At 35.0% G+C, this 20,610-nt stretch overlaps 1 protein-coding gene across 1 annotated transcript in view; it reads right to left on the bottom strand.

Moving 5' to 3' along the window:
* LOC110374357 (A disintegrin and metalloproteinase with thrombospondin motifs 7) overlaps positions 1–12,830 on the bottom strand; it is a 70,582-nt gene extending 57,752 nt beyond the window's left edge. Inside the window, exon 1 of the mRNA XM_021332033.3 lies at positions 12,399–12,830. The gene's annotated coding sequence lies outside the window, so the exon portion shown is untranslated. The remainder of the gene's footprint in view (positions 1–12,398) is intronic.
* Positions 12,831–20,610: the final 7,780 nt, after the last annotated feature.

Genomic DNA, 20,610 nt, shown 5'->3' on the forward strand with positions numbered 1-20,610 from the left:
TGTGGTTTTATTTACATTATTCAGAAGAGACTTGCAGACTTTAGGTAGTTCAAAACAAGATGTTTATATTTTAATTTTGTAAATATGTACAATTAATCGCTTTTATCACAACTTCTGCACAACGTGTCGGAGTTATTTGGATTTATTGTGCTGTTTTGACTTCATTTGATAATCGAAATTAAAATGAATGGTAGCATATACTATATACTGATTATTCTATTGTTGTCATAAAGTTTACACTATCTTATCCATTCAAAAGCATTTAAACGCAAATAACTAGTAAAGTAATATGAATGGTTTATAGCCGCAAATTATCTATTCATCGATAGTTACAAAGTCTCACGGTGGCGCTAGAGATTGTGCGGAAATTGAAGTATCGTTTCGACACGGGCCAACACTAGTTTGCATGTCCCATTCACAAGCGTAGTAAATGTAATACATAGTACAACAGGTGAACATTCATGATTTATACCGCTGTCCGATATGAAGGCGGAAAATAAATGGATTATGTGTAAAATTGATTACGACATTAGCAACAAAGTTGTATTTATAATGTTGTTTGGTGCTTTGTTTGGTCTAACATTTATCATATTAGGCTAAGGTGTAATTTATTCAAGCTGCTTGTTTTAATCGTGTTTTTTTTGTTGCTAATAAATACACTGTTGTTATTGCCGCCTCTTTTGAAAAAAAATACATGTGTTTTTTAATATAATTGAGGTATAAGTAATGAACTTAAGAAACTTCATTCAAGCCTTCTCTATAGTCCTCGCATCTTTAATGATACCTCTTAATTAAATTGATCGTAACCTACCAAATAAGGTTTTATTACAATTTAACCGTTTACTAAAAGAACAACCAAAATGCATATTTATTTTCCAAGTAGGTCCCATTCAATTTAAATGCAAATACGGTAAATAAGTGTCTAAGTACAGTCAAGTCTTCAATCCTTACTGCTAAACTATAATAAATAGATATTATGATGTAAAATAAATACTAAGTAGGTACCTCTATAAAACATACTAAGAAATGTATCAATGAAAAGATAAACTTTTCAGTTAAAATAATATCAACGTGATATAGTTTAAAAGTAGTCATTTTTTTAAGGTATAGGATTTATAAGTATTGTATTGAACTTAACACATTTGTTCTCGATTGTACATCATTCCTACATTGTCAGATGTAAACTACTTTGAACCTGGAAGACACTGAACCTGCTTGGTTTTTCGCCCACTCAGGACAACTATGCATATATTACTTTACCTTTTATTAAACTGAGAAGAAGCAAAGTGAGACTTTTAGTTTTATTTTACCAAAGATATTACCCGCAAATATTTGAAAAATCCAGAGAAGGTTATAGTTTTTACTATTTGTTCAATCTAGATAAATATGAGATCCGAGTATTGTTAGTTGTAGCAACTTTTAAGGTTTCGAAATGTTAGATAAATAGACACCTTTTAAAATGGGAATAGGTTAATTGTATCATTAAACGTTTTTGAAGACATCAATGTTAAATTGAACACCCACATTTTAGGCGTTATTTCTCCAAATGTCCACATAATAGATACATTAAATGACATCGGTAAGCAAATGGGCAGTAAATCGTTTTAGGAAAGCGATTTCCAAATACCTCTCACAATGTACCTAATATCGATAAATCTGTAGTCAAAAAGTTCGATTAAATTATTTCAATAATACGGATTTATGAAAATAAAAGCTCAATGCTCAAGTTTAAATTCAAAGCCTTATAAAAATCTCTTGACAGCTAAGTCAAGATTGCAAGAAAGGTCCAGAGAAACAGCGACATTTATTCCTCACTATTTATTTTTATTTTGAGAATATGGTGCATCCATTAACATAGAACGAGATCTAGTAATGCGTAGGCCGTGAAAAGGATACATAAATCTGTCCTTGATTGTCGGGAGAAAATCGTGAAACCCAACAATCTGAACTTGGACTGGCACCGTTTGAAAGACCGTGGGCGGGCGAAATTATTTATATCTTTTACCTGTAACTTACTTATATTTAAAGGACAAAATATATGTGTATATTTAAATAGAAAGTCTGAAGTTTCTTCAGTTCATACCTATGAAAGATTTAGATAGACGTTATTGCAATTGGGAAGATAAGTGTTTGAACTGTCAAAGATGCATTGCACTGCGAAACATTTGTCAACATAATCCGAATTGTATAAAGAATTGTACAAAGTAATATTGGCTTAGCAACTGTTACACGATACGCACATAGTTCACACAGTTTCTGTTTGCACCAATCCAGTGCCAATTTATAACGTTGGAGATTTCGTTACGTCAGATTGCATACAAGCATTCCAAAGTATCTCTCTTCCCGATAGCATTTTATTTACATTTAAACTAAAATAGTCTTTGGTGAATGTGGATTTTCTGCTGGATTTACGCTCAGAACAAGAACTAAATCTATCCTTTTCCTAGGTGATAAATAACTCAGGTTTTAATTTGGGTAGAAAACTATTTTTAATTCATCAAATAGAGCGTCCAATACGGCTTTTAAAACCAAAAAGATCCATAAGTGCTAGGTAGAGAAGCTATTCACATTAAAATTTGTCAACCTTAATCATGATCATAACAGATCTTTTGATATTCGATTCTCAATCACTTACATCACTGTTCTTGGAACTGTTCCGGTGGTCACCGTTAAATTTTCGCACCTACTAACGAAAGAAATAAATAGTTTATGACCCCTGCACATCAGAGTAAACACGGTAGCCAATAAAAGTGATAACGTTTACGATTTTGCGAACGCATCAGTTACTTTGGAATCTGCAGTAAACATTTCTCAGAAGAACACTTTTAAAAAGGAGTCCATATATCCAAGAAGTTCCGTGCCGTGTCATCCCCGATAGGACCAAGTATCCACCCAACTTTTTTAATAAGCAGATCGTTGAGTATAAAAATAAACCTTTGACTTTGTCTTAAGAAAATAGGTATAAAGAGGAAAGAAATTCTATGAAATCCCTTTAATTAGTTGTGGAAGTCTACTAGTTGATGCAATGATAACAAAGTCAACATTGATTAACCTTTTCATCTATGGATTGCATCTAGATCTCGTGCTGAAATCACATGTTCAACGCACCTTTGTAACTCGACGGGGTGTGATTCAGAAGACTGTTATCAGCAACTATGAATGTAAGTTGTGAATGAAACATAACCTCGCCTGGATTCAAGATAACCCTTAACACTGCTGATTTCAAATGTAACTATCATGTAGTGTCTAGAAATTACTATTTGTTATAAGCAATTTGACCTTTGTGATATATCCTGAATTATACAAAAAGATGATTGATTTGCACTCTGTCAGCAAACTAAAGTCGAATCGACTTTAAAATAAAACTGTGTTTTCACCCCCATGTGGAACTCGCATTATCGAGACAAAAGTCAGTAGAAACAGTAAAACCGCAGTCCCGGGAGATATTTTTAGAAATCTTTTGTTTATTCAGTCATCAAGCGCGGTGTAAGGTTGCAAGTCAACTGGTTAAGTGGTACATTTGTACATAAATCGAGGCTTCGGTACATACAACAGAAGTCGGTAGTTGTTCACACTCACTGCGTTTGTTTGTTTGTATGCGTATGCTTTTACTTAAATCATTAGTGCAGCAGTCTTTTGTTTCATTAATCTCGTCCTTTTGAAAAGTTGCTTTGTGGTTAGTGTTTGATCAAAATCAGTATTTATGCATTCATAGATAATTCGTTAATTTCAGATTCTAAGAAATTAATCAAAACGGAATACAAGACAGCCAAGTTAATTCGTTTGATTTTTGTTTGAAAATTTACATTTTGTAGTCTAGATTTTGCATTATTTTTTTTAACAAATTCTGGCGGTCTCCAGATCAAAAACCCCGAACGCAGGAAATACGTTTCCGTTTGAACCAGGAATTGTACTCGAAACCTAAATCTGAAGTCTGAAGAACTGATAGAATACCCCAGTTCGATATCGCAGTATTAAACATTTTATCACTCACTGTTCCGATTTTTAATGACAATAAAACGCTTTTTAGTAGTTTTTTTTCTTCTTCCTTTATAATTCTGCGAACTGTGCCAAATTATCTAATGTTTACTATTTACAGAGTAACGTGTGTGCAGGTTAACAGGCAGTTTTCATACAACTTTCTGTTAGGTAAGTGATAAGATAATCGTGTCTATGATAAGAGTAAGTGGAGCAGTATTGTTTAAGAAGGAGCGGGGAAAAGATTTTTGTATATTAAATTAAGATACATTTTATATTAGGTGATGTCAACTACACCAATAAGTGTATCTTGTATCCTGTATTCAGTATCTTGGCGCACATTATTATCTGTCACTCACTCCCGTAGAAAACATTACCTACCGTCAATTACCTAATTATTTAAATGCAGCTATGTTGACATAAAAAGGTTACATGCCTTACATCATGAATTACTTATTTCTAAATATTTATTTTCCTAGCAGTACTCCAAATTTCGTCTAAAACCGATCAGTCCCAAAACGCCTTATGTCACGATACGTTATCTCGACTTTCATAGCGATAATGACCTCGCAAGGCCATTCGTCGGCTGATTATTATCTATTATTTATTTTACTAACAAGATTAACAAAACCCGCGGTGTTTTACGTGAAACTGTTATAATTTTTAATGACTCCGTACTGAGATAAATGGGTCTGTAAGCTGTAAAACATGTTTTTGGGTGATTTGTTGTAATGTTCTCTTTCGTGTATCTAAGACCTGATTTAGTCAAAGACGCCGAAATGATGAGTATCAGCAAAGTCGAGGAAACCCAAATAAAATATTGTCTGATAGTGTCAAAATAGTTTGGGATGTCGTGCAGCAATCAGCAATCATTTCTTTATGTTCGAAAATTGAGTCACTTCTGATAAACTACATAATTTCACATTAACTCGTGCTCGCGAACCCGGCTGTCACTGACCTTTGAAACTCTTTATAGCTAAATAAAATAATTTCTAAAGAAATAAATCGTCAATCTTACAAAAGCGTTTACTTTGTTACAGTACCCGAATTATTTAAAACAAACCATTTAACATCGTTAATAATATAAACAATGAACTTTGAGGTCACATTTTTTCCCTATCGCTTGTTATTAATATAACGAACGTAAAACAAATTCGCGAATTGGCTGTTCGATAGACGGAAAAAAAACTTCTATGTCGATAATAATGACTAATTTTTACAAAGTTATAATAATTAAATACTCGTTTTAATTAGCTCGTATCTAAGACCTACGGATAAACTTTACTCTCGCAATAAATTAGCGTAGCATTAGAATGAAAATAAAATACGAGAACTAACAAGCGTGATGGCGCCACTTTTATCTCGCGTCACATATCATATCTCATAATAATTAGAAGTTTTATTAGAATAATGATAAACGGTAGCAGAACCGGATACTGACGGATCTATTTTAAGCCTACGGAGTAAAATGGGTAACTGTTCTGTCGTAGGCGAACTTATCGCCTACGAACGCCTACGCTCGTCTCATTTCTATTAACCTTAATTAATACTCCAAAAGGTCCTTAAACTTTATGAAAGATAATGAAGGACTTTGGTATCTTAATGAAGGGGTTATCATGGGATTATTTGTTGTGTCTGGATAACATTATTTAAAAAATATTTTATTTTAACTAGCTTCGTGTTAAACGTTATGGCCTGAAAGTTAGCCTCCATTATCAAGCTGAACGTCAACCGTTAGATTATGATAACGCCGAAATTACATCATTTGTTTATCAGGCGTTTATCTTTTCACATGACAACTGTAACGAGGGTATATTTTCGCATATAGTGCAATCGAACATCCTGGTAGTAAAGTGCAATGTCGTCTTGATCTTCGATTGTAGTTATCGATAACGCATTGACGTACGCAACCAGACATTTCGACTCCTTTCCTCAAGATTGGACGCATAATCTTGATCGATTTATTACCTACTTTTAAAGTAAAAGTTGACATCATCATCATGATGAGAAGCTGAAGCTTCTAGAGGCTTGGAAAATTAGGTGCAATCTGTGATATCCGTTGACAGATTTATTAAAATAGGTTCTAATTCGTCATTCGTGTTATTCATTGTTATATTTGCTTAGTTAGTAACTAGATTATTGTCATCTTCCTGCGTGATGCCCTTCTTATCAAGTTCGGAAGTACTTTTATGACGTTTTAGCTAGAAGATGAGTAGGTATAATGCAGTATGTGCTCAGTACTTATATTTTTGGTCTGAATGTACGAAGTTTGGCTGTCTCTTTTCCTTCAACCGTAGCAACAGCAGAACGAAGAACAACATTTGCGGTGTTGCATACGCCCAGTAGTAAAATTTTAACGACATTGCTAGCGCGCCGAGCTCCCGGGCAAAATAAAAACTGAACGAGTCATAGAAACAGATAATGCGCTAATTGGATGTGGTATATTCTAATTATAAACACGACGATTAGATTATTATCAATCTAGGAAATTATAAAGTAAATTACACTTTTTTGTATTTTAAATTGGTATCGCAAGTTTGTGCATATTTTACATAAATTGTATGAAATCAGTAAAAAGCACATACCGAAAGAATTGTAAACTGCAAAGTAAAACATTTTGCAACCAATAAAAATATTTCAACTAATGTAGCTAATGCCTTCTCCGTAACATATAATATATAGTTTGACGCATGAATCTGCAATCTATTTTCGGTCGACGGCTCGCGGTTCGACCGCGTGCAAGTTCAGGGAAACAAGTCAGGGAAATGTTTTATTGAACTATGAAAATTAGGCCAATGTGCCAACCTATCCATACAAAATTTTACATGGCTATGTTTGAGGAAATTTATGTTCCAGTCACACGATACACATGCGCTATTTATGTCTACGACCAATATAGGACGACCGAAATACATTAGGAGGTTTAATGGTTCAAAATTATTAAAGCAATTGAGGTCAGTTAGACGGGTCCCAACAGATTTAGTCTAGAACTGGTACAGAGTTTCGGATATAATCACGTACGACCCAAATCTAGACCAACATAGTTGCGGACTGGCTACGAAGCGTATGGCGTGAATCGCATGTTTTTTGAGAATTTAAGAAAAAGTAAAATCATTCGAAACGAGTTAGAATTTGAAAGTAGAACCGTATCTAATGTACCTGAGACAGATACGTCTAAAAACAATTCCATCGTAGGAAAAATATTGTTTATCAGTTCCAGTGACCTTACATCCTTTGCAAATTAATCCAGCGTGATTAACATAGTAATTAATAAGTAAATACTTCCAGTACTTGGTATAGTTATCAGTCTAATTAAACTTCACACGCAACTATTACTATTGTTCAGATAATTTCACCTACTACAATGACAGTTTGTCACCTATGATTAATGGGAAACACCCAATGGCTGACGACATACCATTAATCAAAACAAACGCCATTTACAACGTAACATATGACAAACCATAGACACTCTTCCTCTTTCTTTCTAGGCTTATCTGTGGCGCTTTCTGTCACCCTCTGAGCGTATCTATGATCTAACAGATGTACATGTGTCGCACGTGAACGTATTTATACGTCCACTTCCTGACGATAAAGACTACGTGTTGTTTTACATAGTGAAATATTTAAAAACAATGTTAGTCACTAGTATCGCGTCACGTGTGAATGCTAATTAGTCGAACGTGGAAGCTAGGCTAGACCTAGAACAGGAACGGACGGTAATAAATGAGGGTGACAATTGACGTCTGCTCTTTAGGTGACGAATGGTTTCAAGTTACATGACATTAGTGAGCTTTCACCAACTTTTAGCTTTCCAGGAATATATTCTAGGTAGTTATTAAAAATATTTTAAGGAAAATCAAACTATCCCTATTATAATTAATAACTTATTAATCCGAATTATCCCTATTACAATTAATTACATATTTTCGCTACCGCTGGAAAATCCATATCATTTTCTAGAAATTAGATGAATGGATAAAATTAGTAACCAGAGATTGAATTTAAATAATTAGTAGTATTCTTGATAAGAGTTTTCATGACACAAGTTTGTTTTAATTTCAATCTATTTAAATATTTTGTTACCGTCCGTCAAATAGTTTTATTAATTTTGTTATTAACCATAGTAACTGGTAATCGATTATAGAACTAAAAACTCTCGTAACAATGAAATGCATACAGCCTACATATAGACTTACACGATTACTCGGCGGCATGCCGTTGAACTATTAACTAATTACAGTCCCGCCGTGAGACAACTCGCGAGCACGACCCGCGACCCGGCGACCCGCAAGCTCACACAACAAATCTTCTACAACCAAGGCGCACTTAAATTTTAGAACCAAAAACGGTGACGTAACAATACCTTGTAGAGAACCTTATATTAACAATGAGATGGTGCGAGCCACGAAGGCCAAAGCCAAGTTCAGGGCTTCGTTCAACGACCGCTGTTATCATTACCATTCAATGCGATGCGTTCGTACATTACGGGTACGTTTCGTTTCTTAGTAAATCAATCTGCATATTAACATTTTTTAGACAGATTTGTACCGTAGCTTCTAGCTTTTGATAGAACAAGCTCAGGTTCCGAAACAAAATATTGTATGTCTGATCAGATCAAGCCCTAAAAGTGTGATAGGCGGATAGAGGAAATGACTTTCTGAATAATAATATAAGTAATACTTATGCATTTGTTTAGTTCGATACTCTTCGAATGATAGACACGTTTAATCAAACGTTGTGTCAAAAAATCTTGATTGTAAATCGAGACACTCAATTGCTGACAAGCATGCTTTATTTTTTAATTGCGCAAAAGTACTAACTCTAGTGTTTGCAATGTGCTTCACCTACTTTCCAATGTTTGTTTGATAAAAATTGTAAAATATTTCTAACATGGAAACGAATTTACTTAGATTTCATTGCAAATGTAGAGAACAATTTTACACGCGTATGTGTTTTTCAGATAAACCATATCTTATTGAAGGTCTGCAATTTAAGACTTGTAATTTGCAAGTCCGCGATTTTCGCATTCGGTTCAATTTACAAATTGTTCAAGATCAGTCTCTATTGTTATTTATTTTAAAACATACATATACATAAATCACTTATATTTGGCTTGACAGGGTGGGCAAAGGCAAGACGAAGTTCAAGACAGTCCAGACATTATTAGCTGACAAATCTCGCACAGATTTTGTAAGCTATATAAGAAATTCTTAGGCAAAAACACAATACCAGTTTGAACCGCCCAATTCAACACCCAGAACTTCATGCTTAGTTACCCGCGACTAGGCCAACAGAGTTTAATATTTGAATTTGGAATAAGAAATATAAAATACTTTTTTATTTTAATTCAGGCGATATATCAGCCAATAGGTCAATATTTACAAAAGAGTTTCGCTGATGTTCCGTGGCCTTCATTGAGGCCGCGGCGGCCGCGATGCCGAGTTCATGGCGAGGGCTACTTTTATTGCTTCAGTCCATTTAACCCATTTCATTTGACGTAATCCAGCCGGCGTTTTTATCGGACGGCGTCGGTTGCTGGGGTATAGAGCGATAGGAAAGTACATGCTAAACTGTGCCAGTAATAGTTCGCAAAATGGTCTGAAGAATCGCCTAAATTATTGGTCCACATATCGCGCTATCGGATGGATTTAATTGCATAAACATAACTCATAAACGTTGGTTTAAAACTCGAAGATAATGCAGATGTGTTTTCGGCATCCGCAAGAGATTACAAATGTACCTACTTAAGATATCACTCAGTGAAGATATCAACTTCAGTCATCAGCATGTTATAAAAAGCATGTGTTTTTGTGATTCTAATGTAAACTATCACCGTTTATTTCGAATAAAATATTTCTTTAGTGCAGTCATATCGTTGCATGTAAAGCGGATTTATGTTCAGCAGAATTGATGGTTCATTGAACAGTATTCGTTCAAAAGTCTGTGACCTACAGAAGAGGACGTTTATGTATATGTTAGGTTGATTTGTTGAGGCTCACTTTTATCATCAATCACGACCACTTTCAACTTTATTTCATTTTTAGAACGCAAATGTTTCTTACTAGACGTGATTGTACTACTTACATACAATCCGATATTTGTATAAACAACGAAAAACTGAACATTTATTTTTACAATTTCTATGTCAAGACAGTTTCTAAGTCTTTACTTTTATTAATGGGGTCCATTAATATTGTGACTGAGCTGTTCCTATAGATGCCTAATTCTAAGTGCATGCAACAGTGACAATACCTCTCCCACAAATTCAAATTCACACCATTAAGTCTATTTGTACATACAAAAATCACCTACGCGTTCTGAACATAAAAAAAAATACAACCAACACTAATATAGGCTCCGTCACGTTTCATGACCAAGTCACAAACACCACGCAAAAAACACACAATCTATACATCTAATGAAATAATGAGTGTTATCTATCCTGGCACAATTACAGATCGTCTGTGGGCTTCGTCACCACAGCATTGACCGCGCGACCCTCAGATCGCAGCCGTTCTCACGAGCCTATCGCGAAAATTAACAACGACGATTTAATTGATACAAACTGCCTGCGAGGTGACCACGGCCCGACAGCATTAAATGGCCCCATGAATGTTGCCCATAGGCCTATAAGCACTAATAGAATAAAATGCTTCCCGGCTCATGTAGAACACCCAAAACTTTGACCGAATTGATAAAGACATAAAATTTCAATTTACGATTCAAGTTCTGAATTTAGAATAATCGATATCGAATTGAAATGGGTGCACATTTCATAACTGATGACGTCTTTACAGTGCGTGTGTAAAATAAAGAAAAAAAATGTTCGATAGAACTTCAGTATTATATTGCATAAACGTCATATCTGCAAATGCCTAAAGCAATTAGCAAGTCCGCTCCACAAGGTTTCTTTCAGAAATGGTGGAAAACATTACCGCTAACCAATGACAGAAAATTAGCACATGTGAAATACTGTTCATTCACCTGCTAGAACACCGATATGGTTATCTGTTTACTTCAATACGAACTCTTATAAAAATCATTCATCCTCGACATTTAGATAATTTATGTGACTGGAGTACGTCTGCGTTCGATACCAAAGTAAAACAAAGTTACTGTCTTGCAAAAATAGAGCAAAATAAGGGCAATATTCAAATGAAAGCATTCACATACAAAATAAATACAGAGTTATAAAATAACACTTGTGTGCATAAAAGCCAGACAAGCGGTGACAGAAGTGAGCAGAAAAATAAATCAGTAAAATTGTAAAAACACGGTGGGACAACTATTTCATTCATGCTTGAATATTTTACGCGAAGTCACTCGGCCGGTGTCAAATGCCATAGGTCATGCACCTGTATGATAAAATTGGATTTGATCACTTAAAACATTAATATTTTATTATGCATATCGACTCAAATCGTTGCATACACGTTCCATCTTAAAATATATTAGTCCCAATTTAAATTGGTTCATTCGCACGTCGAGGTTATTGATACGTATAACAACACAATTAGCTGGATTCTACTCAATTAATTCTACACTTAGTAACAAAACGTATTCAGAAACGCCTCCGTTGAATAATTTTAGAATACCCAATTAATTATATCAACGCAATTTAAACTTTTATTTTATTTTGATGTAAATTTTTCGTGTCTTTATCACGTCTAATGTATGCATAATTATGTTGAAATTTTTAAGAATACAGTCGATTTTACGAGAAAGAATGAATAAGAATACTTGACAATAGGGACATGGCAGGTACTATGTGATAACGAGAGTTTGTTCAGGTGATATAAAATTGTTTCTACTCGTGTATTGATTGTACTCATCGAGTACTTGGGCAAATAGAAAGCACTTATGGTCAATTAAATGGCCGTCCTGTTCCGATTATCTAACGCCTCTGCTCAATAGATAATGTCTACGTACAAATATTAAACACGTTACACAATATTTGCAGAACTGTGTGTTCGTAACTGTGTGCTGTGTCAGGAGATTGCAGTTCGATTTGAAAATTATTATTGAAGCGTATTGAAAATCTCCCATGAATTTATTAGGCTTTTATATTAGGGATTGAACTAATTGCAGACATGTTAAGAGAAAAAAATAAAATTGCATGAATTACCTAAATGGTTTCTATGCGTATACTCAGGACTATTTTCTCCTGAACATTGCCAATTTACGTGTTCTCATAGTGGCTCTTATATTTGCGACTACAATGATAAAACTGTCAAAACTCTATAAACACAGATACTTAGCCATAAAAACAAATCCCTAAACAGAAGATAATATTTATTAAGATAAGTGCTTACGAGATAATCTTTACATAATTTTTACATAGATAAAAATAATTAAAATGTAGATATGACAATATAATTAATGATTTTATGTTAGAAAAAGTCAGGGTGAGTACTCACTTGGATTATTGGTGTAATCTCCGTTCCATTGAGTATAGACAGTCCGTAGACGCGAAGATCCTTGCCGGTAAAAAGTGAAATTTATCGCGACGTTGTCGCCCGCTAATTATTTATTCACTCGTAAGTGAAAAAAAAATGGTTCAGCAACACCGTATTCTGTTCGCGCCAACTATATATAAACACGTGTTTTATTATTTGAATTTCGATTCCTCTATTAGAGACGATTTTTATAAATAATCCTCTTTATTTTAATTCAATAAATTGGTATTTTCGTTCGCATCTGTAATAGAGTGAGTTAAGTGCGTTCGGAAAATGAGTCGGGTGCGTCGTGGGATCGAGCGGCTCGTGGAGCGGAGCGCGCGTCGCGGCGTCTTGCGGGCCACTGACTGCGCGAGCGCCCGTTTGCTGTCGATCTTCAACTCTTCCAATTTTAAATATCGAAACGGGCGGCCGCCGGCGTCTGCACGCTTTTCCGAATACACTTTCGGCAGCCTATGTCTAACGATGTGGGGCCACGAAACGGGCAAATCAGCCTATATGTTCTCATCTTGTGTGATGCTGGCCTTACAGTCGAGTTTTAGCATCACCCCATAACACTGCATAGGTCATTATATTGCATATAGGTTGTGTAACATAACGGGGGTACATTTTTACGGAAAAAAGTAAATAACTCTATTAATTATAGGTATTTTATTTAATGTATATGATTGTAAATAGGATGATTATTTAATTCACTAAATCGGGCAGGCCGAAATGTTTTTCAAGACTCACGTAACATAAAAACAGTGACAGTACCTACTTGTATTAAGAAAACAACACAAAATGTCGAACAGGAACAAAAAATTGTCACCAGTGTGACTTTAGGACACAATGACTTTAGCATGAGTAAAAACAAAGAGTCACCTCAATCTCAATTATTCCATTTATTTTGGTTCAACGATAATGATAACATAAATACTTCTTCAGAGAAGCAACATTTACGTTTTCGAAACAAAATTTATAGGAATTGCTTCATGAGAATCACCACTCTTTAAGACAATTGACAATAACAGTATGCAAACAATGTCACCGTAAAAGTGATTTGTACGCATGTTTTGCAATAGTAAAGCACAATGTGGCACTAAATCAATTGATTAGAACAATCTAATATCTGTACTTTACGACAGAGAACTCATTACCAAAATAAAGTGCGTAAATTTTCATAAAGCATTAACAATCACTGAAGGCACCCGACCTACATGTGTCTGTTTACCATGAAAATGTATGAGACTATTAGTCGGAAGGTCGAGCAGTAGACGATGATGTCACCAATCACCATTGCGACTGATTTATCGGCACCACTTGGATTAGGGCCCCTGCCGCGGAGGAAGAAAAGAGCGGAGATGCCATGCAAATAGGTCCAGCGCCTTCTTATAGGTCAAGTAACTTACGGAAAACGTGACCAAAATTATCAGTAACTATTAAACTATTTAATTGGGCTTTCGGGTTCCTTGAGACATCTTTCAAAGATTGGTCTTGATTGATCGGTTCCAAAGAAGGCGTAAGCTAGTAACAATCCTCGTGCCCCGACACCCGCATTTTAGCGCGCTACTTTCTTAAGAGATCTTGCGTTCTGACATCTCCACTAGTCTCCACTCTATGCTCCATGGTCTGTGCGTATGAGTCGCTTCGCTCGCTCCCCAAACTCGGTTTACCATCCAAACGGCCCTTGGATCCAACGTAAACACCCGAACTATCGTAACATATATTTCACTTTTACTACACGAAGATAAAATTTAATGTGGCGTTGCAATAAATAAAAACTGTTGCCACTATATAAACAGATGTTTAGTGTAAATCTGAAATACATAACCAAATATTTTACAGAAGATTTAGAATGTGTTATTGTTGGATTCAAATTTTGAATACATGTGTAGCTTTTTGCACGCCATACTGCCTTGTAGGTTCGTAAAGTACATTGGGCAATCTGTATTTCTTGTCAATGAACCAACTTCTAATTTGTATGACTGTCGTGAGTTAGGAAGCTACTTAGTAGTAATTAATACACCTTAGGTATTCTAAAGAGTACATACACAAGTAGGTTTAGTCATTTACCCGTGGCATACTGACTTTAACGTATGTAGCTCTAATCCGCTACAAATTATACGAAGACTAGACTTGGCATTAAACATGAAGCAGGCATACATAATACATACAAGAAAAATAATAACGGCGCCAAATAAGATAATTTGCTGTAAATTATTGAAATTACTCAATTTCGGCGTTTTCATTTACATCTAAATGATTAAACTGCATAACTTGGCATTTAAAGAGATAATGAGGCCGATTAGAAATACATAAAAATACCTTTTTAATAATGTATAATGACTTTTATTTTTGTGTCATTATAATTGCGTATCCTTTCAATATTCAAAAAAAAAATACGTAGACGCATACGAAACAAAAGATTTGAATATATTCATACTAAATGGAAGCTCTAATAAGGAGAAGGATTAATATTATTACTTACTAATAAATTCTTACTATTCCAAAGGTCCAAATAGACAACATTATTAACCGACTACTTATAGAGTAATTCACCTATAAACAATGCAGTTTAACCCAATTCCTTCAATCAAGTTTCACAAATGAATCAGGAACTTGTCCAAAACTAACACTGTTTTAGTATTTGTTTACGATTAATAATGATAATTGTCAGCTGTTGAAACGACTTGTTTCTAGTATTTATGGCAACTACGGGTCTTAGTTGTTAAAGGTGATGGCAATATTCCAGCTGGATATTTGAATGTTAGGTTAGGTTTACAAGCGAAAAATTACCAAGAAAGTGTACACAATGCGTCTGTCCAACTTTATGATTATAGTTTTTTTTTTTTATATACCCAAACCTAATTTTACAAAATAAGGCTGATACTAACTTGAAAAAACTTTATTTCATTAATCTTTTTTTTTTCATTTTGGCAGAATCTTAAGTATATTTCTATCTATAATACCAAAGGTAATGCTGAAGTTATAAGTGACAAATGTTCTATTAAATAATCAACTGTATATTCAAACACACTTGGAGGTGTGTGGCCCGCTCAGCCATCAACCAGTTGTCAGATAATATCAATTGTCACCTCTGATGTACAATAGCATTCACTCCTTGTCATTGATCGTATCAACACGTCCGACCACGTATTCCTAATACGCTATAATCCCTCCTTATGTGTTAATAATACGTGTTAGAATATAATTAATAGACTCCGCGTTGCATAATTTGATATACTTACGATCGAGTTAAATCCAGCCACAGAACTTAAGTCGAACCGTCAAATAATTTGAAATAACAGTCGTCGTAATAAGTACATTTAATTTGCTAATTTTCTCGCTTCTATAATGTTATGTGGAGTCTCAAAGCAGCGCAGTCGTTTGCGGAGACGATTGTCTGTCATAACATCGTACTCATTTAGCAACCACGAGCACTTCAAACAAGACATCTTAAACAAGCCCACGACCCGTTGCTAACTCCAGAAATACTCCCGACTCGACAACATAACTGTTCGTATTAAATATACCAAGCATTTGTAAAGTAAAACAGACTAAATAAATGTTTGCATTAGCCTTTTCGGACAATCACGCACAATGGCCATTATAACAGATTAAGCTGTCACGCAAAATTACAAATTATTAAAATCAAAGAGAGATGTAAGAAAAATATTGAATATATCATCGGATAGTTGGCACACTGCATGGAATAATAAAATAGTTACTGCTAATATCATCACATCCACGACATATTGCTCAGTTTCATGTTGCGATTTTGAAAATTAAATCTGAAGATTTTCACATTATTTTTGTGATCTAGATTTCTTATATACGTCTTCACTAAATCATGTCACGTATCATATTCTGTTCAGACACCTAGCACCTGTTTTAAATCACCCAAAAGAAAGATTGAGTTACCACATAGCATCATCACATTCATCACTTAGAACTACTTCCGCGATGTAAGTCTATTAAAACAATAAACAAGATATCCGTTACTATTAAAAATTGTGCGCTCTAGCTCGACATGTCTCTTGTCAGCGTAAAGTGCTTGAAATATGCCCGTCGGTTATTGCACCGCTAATTTTGCTCTAACGTTTCATCCTTGTATCTGAGCCGTCTGGCTGTTATTAGTCGCTCCTCTCGTAATAAAAGCAGATTGTACACTGCTAACATGTTCCAAAATAGTTATAATTCTGCTCGTGTTTACGATACACTCGGCAAATTCATTCACCTCTGTTGTTTTGTAAACAAACTTGTAGGCGCAACTTTTGTAACCGTCCGTACGGGCGTAAATAATACATTTCAAAGAAAAAATACAGCTTTCTAGATAATCTAGAGCGATGTGAAGACACGCTTAAATGTTTTATAAGTACTGTAAATAAGATCAATGGGCAGTTCATTCACGTTGGTAGATGTACCACATTAATCCCGGGATGCGGTTTTACTTACATCCGGTAGTTCGCAATATGTTCCGCTAAATGTAGGACACGTTATGATGTGTTCTATTTAATGGTCATATTTTAGCTTTAAGGTTTACCAATAATTTTACTTATTAGATATCTGTTTCCTTGAAAACGCCCTGAGCCGATACGAGATACGAATCTAAAATAGTAAATGTTGGTGTTGTCTCATAAATAAGATATTATTTGTCCCAGTGTGCGCGTTGCTCTAGCGGCTAATCTTTGTCCGGCGCAATGCCAAATTGTATGATTTACAGATTTGGATCAACAGGCGCCACTTTCATAAACCGAGAACGCCAACGTTTTTCAAAGTGTGTCAAATGCTATTATTATAAAGCCTGCGCACTGGACAACAAATAGTTGTTTAGGTACTTGGATGTAAAAATACACTAGGCGCATTGTAAAAATACTGCAACTGAGACATGAATAAACAATGTTTAGCTGAAACAAATTTTCTTACTTCAAATATTTGGCTAACTTGTCTACCAGTCTTGTCTTAAAATATAGGCCAGGCAGTATATTGGAACATCTGCAGTTGGCGCCAGACACCTAGAGACTCTTGGGTTAACATAACGTTAGAACATTAAAAAAAGAATGTTAAAAATACGAGCTCATTTGCATTTAGTTAAAGCTTTTGCTTTATTTCTAGTAACCAGTACCGAAGCATTTCGTTTATTTTTGCAACTTTTGCAACGAAAGTATTCGTGAGGAAGGAATGATAAATTATTCAGTAAATCAGACGATCCTCACACAGATCACGTAAAAGTCTAGAAACGACTTATTTTGCTAACTGCGACTAAAGGCAATATCCTAGATGATTTCCATTACAAATGGGGCAGTCACGTGGTAACAATGAGTCAGTCCACTCAACGAGACAACGGTTCACAAAGCAAGTCAACATCAGTAGCACTGGTTTCATGAATTCAATCATCAAAATCCCTTTCAAGAATGCTGCTTGATTTTGCCAACCAAAAGCACACACCCATCTTTTTTTACCGGCTTCGAGCTGATCGCTAGCCAACTACTAATTACCGCTACCAAATCTGGCAGTAGTGTAAAGTATTTTACATATTACAACAGACCAATTACTGATGCCCAGTCGCCATAATTGTCTTCCTACGCATTTACCAGCTGGACATCGTTAAACCGAACACGTTGATTGATATACTATTGAGTTAGCAATGAAATCAAAGCAATCGGTACGCTGACAGATTTATCGATTGGTTTATTGAAATCGGGAAAAAAATCTTGAATGTCGCAGTTTTTTTTTATGACATCTCGTAGTTCAGCCTATTAGGCCGTGCGTGTACTGCCGGTCTTTTCCCTGTGGATGCCTAAAATTTAAGGCCTATTTCTATGAAGTTGGGCTTCTGTACGTTTAGTTTATGTTCTCGCTGCATCTAGTTGTTAGCGTAGCAGACGGCGCCTATCAATTTCACCAATCAGTCAGATTGATGGCGCGCGATCTATCAACGGGATCTCATGTCGACACGAGAAATGGAGCACTAATCAAAATAAAAAAAATATATAAACCAATCTGAATTAATCGGTGCGGGTTTTTAGTTTTTAGGATAGTGATGTTATTTTCGAAGTAATTCAAATTCTTCTAATGTTCAATGGAAAAAGGCATTGAGAATAAAAAAAGCTCTTATTATTTTCACTGAACCATAACTACGCTTACTTGTTTTTTTATTGAATTAGGTTTGCTAGCCACCATAAACGAGAAGGGGTTGCTGAGTAAGCAAAATAATACATACTTACACAAAGAAATGAAATCGACTGCTGGGATTTTGCTTCTGAAAAGATTATTTTTGAAAAAATACTGTCCAGTGTCCATGTACCCATTAATTTACGAAAAACATGTCTAGATTTCAATTAGGACGGAAACATCAAAAAGTGTCATCAATTCTGGGATGCAAAATGACATGTTCACTCCATCAAGTCCCAATATTAATAACCTATCTAATTTATTAGCCTGGGTTTATCCAAGTTTGATGAGTTAAACATGAAAGTTCGAAAGGGTTATTAGACTGCGCCATTTTAAAATGACTGCGTTGCTACTCACAATCACAAGGTACAAGCCATAACATAGTTTGAGTATCACTGCCAAAACGTTATTGTAATATCGACGAATAAATAATTTCAATTTCTTTTTAATTTTCAAACTTGCCTAAAAGTACTGATTGATTGTTTCAGGATTAAAAACCTAAAGGTTTTTAAAAATATGCATCACTTCAGTTCTAATTTTATGCATATTTTATACAAGGAAGATTTGTTTTCCTAGATGTCTTCCTCAAAAAGGTGTCATACGATAGTCGTACGATTACATATCAAAACATACGACTGTAATACCTAAAGCTAAAACAATGGTTTGGCAAACCAATGAGACTGATATTCAAGTTTTCCTTAGTTCTTCCGTGCCTTTTATCATCGAATAACACACTTCGCTCAGCTATCCTTTGTTATGATGAATCAATCGGTCAATATACTTAAGGTTTAGCACAAATTGTGCTAATTGAACCCAAAAAATCGTAACAAAAGCACCTATGTACCTAAATCGCGAAATCCACGAAGTACGGATCGTCGTGAAAACCCTGAAAAAAATGCATACTGGCTGAATGATTTATGACTTTTGCCAATATTAACGATGTAGTTTAAAACCAAAAAGTTTTATGTGTACTAAAGATGAAGTGTTAATACATAAAAGTATATTATTTCAAATCTAGGTAGGCCGTTTAAATAATCTCCTGTCTAGGCGCCGCACGTAATAAAATCATTTTAGTACAGAATAGTTAAGTATTTATATCACAATCTCGTATTTTCAAAGTAAATTACTTCTGTCGCCGCGTAGAATGAAATTTAATTTCCGTTCTCATGTAAAAACATGCCGCCAAAGAATTTATATACAAAACAGATGTTGTCGCATAAATGTGTATCACAAAGCCCCTAAATAACTAAATGGTTAATTCTAAAATTTATGTTGATAGTTATTGTTTGATTATTAATTTTATCGAATTTAAATATTTGCTTTGGCATATAATGCAACCCAGTTAGAGCTAGTAAATATTGAGAGGAAGGTAGGAAGTTAGCGTGCAGAAATGTACGCAAAGACGTAGACGCTGCCCCCTCCTATTTATATCGGATTCAATTATAAAACAAGTGACTGCTTTCTTAGTGGAGGCTTGAGCTCAACCCATCAATGTCATGGTGGAGTCCCCGCGGCCCATTTTCACAAAAACCGCTCAACCATCGGCCGTTCACCTAATGATCTCATCGCCCCAGAATAAAAATTCACTCGTTTAGACCAATTGACTTTGTTTATGGAACACTTTCTCAGGCGAAACTAGTTGCTCCAATTTTGTTTAGGTAACATTCACGTCTGAAATCCTTCCGCGTATGTTTTAATTCGAGCGTGCAGTAAAATATGGTTCGACGCGGCACCAGGAAAACTTACAGTTTTTGTACCACTACTTCGTGTACTCATTGTACTTTTTTATGGCAAAGATGATCAGTGCATGGTATCCCTGAGTAATACCGTCAGTAGCAGTATCCGTTACATTCAAATTAATATAGATATCTTCAATCAAGAGGTTTTATTGTGCAGGATAAATAAAGACTCTTATTATTAAACTCGATTTCATGCAGAAGTTATAAATTCTGAATACTATCGATCGACGCATAACCATAAAATTGGCAAGTATTTTAGGAAATATTGTGCTGAAATC

The sequence above is a fragment of the Helicoverpa armigera genome, chromosome 17, assembly GCF_030705265.1.
Source record: "Helicoverpa armigera isolate CAAS_96S chromosome 17, ASM3070526v1, whole genome shotgun sequence".
In the NCBI taxonomy this organism is placed as follows: domain Eukaryota; kingdom Metazoa; phylum Arthropoda; class Insecta; order Lepidoptera; family Noctuidae; genus Helicoverpa; species Helicoverpa armigera.